Source organism: Monopterus albus, unplaced genomic scaffold (assembly GCF_001952655.1).
Source record: "Monopterus albus unplaced genomic scaffold, M_albus_1.0 scaffold12.1, whole genome shotgun sequence".
NCBI lineage: Eukaryota > Metazoa > Chordata > Actinopteri > Synbranchiformes > Synbranchidae > Monopterus > Monopterus albus.
In genome coordinates, this window is record NW_018127892.1 from 3,855,863 (window position 1) to 3,857,002 (window position 1,140).

The window sequence follows — 1,140 nt, forward strand, 5'->3', positions numbered from 1 at the left end:
GTGTTCCTTCTTCCTGATGGGATTGCTACATCTATCACTACGGCCTTCTTCTTTTGTTTGTCCACCACTACTATGTTCAGTTGGTTGGCCATTACCAGTCCCACAGGATCTTAGCTTGGTCATTCTCAACCACCTTTGGAGGTGTATCCCATTTTGACTTTGGGACTTCCAGCCTGTACTCAGCACAGATGTTTCTGTACACTATGCCAGCCACTTGGTTATGGCGTTCCATGTATGCCCTGCCTGCTAGCATCTTGCACCCCGCTGTTATGTGCTGGATTGTCTCAGGGGCATCTTTGCACAGCCTGCACCTGGGGTCCTGCCTGGTATGGTAGACCCCTGTCTTGTACTTAGTAGTTGTTCTTGTGCTGCCAGGATTAGTGCCTCTGTGCTGTCTTTCAGTCCAGCTTTGTCCTGCTGCCTGAGGTATTCACTAAGCACATCACCACTCGGGGCCAGCTGCCTGATGTATTCATGGATCTTTGTTGTTTCATCCTAGATAGTGGCTCTGACGCTAACTAACCCTCGGCCTCCTTCCTTCCGCTTAGTGTACAGTCTCAGGATGCTGGACTTGGGGTGAAACCTGGCGTGCATTGTAAGGAGCTTCCTTGTCTTGATGTCAGTGGCCTCTATCTCCTCCTTCAGCCAGCTTATTATGCCAGCAGGGTACCTGACGACCGGCAGGGCGTAGGTGTTAATTGCCCGAACTTTATTCTTTCCATTCAGCTGACTTCTCAGGACTTGCCTTACTCTCTGCAGGTACTTGGTAGTTGTTGCCTCTTCATGGTTCCCATTTGCCTGCGGGATCCCAAGGTACTTGTAGCTGTCCTCAACATCTGCTGTGTTGCCTTCTGGTAGCACAATCCCATATACATATATATCCATCCATCCATTTCCTAAACCGCTTAGTCCCAAACGGGGTCACGGGTGGCTGGAGCCAATCCCAGCCAGCTGCGGACAAAAGGCGGGGTACGCCCTGGACAGGTCGCCAGCCCATTGCAGTATATGTATATATGTAAAACATTTAATGACCCACAACTACTAGGCCATAAAAAGCAGTGGCAGCATCTATTTAATTCCTTAAAGAAATCCCGACATGTTTCACATTAATTTTCTAAATTATTCTTCGTTCCTCAATTG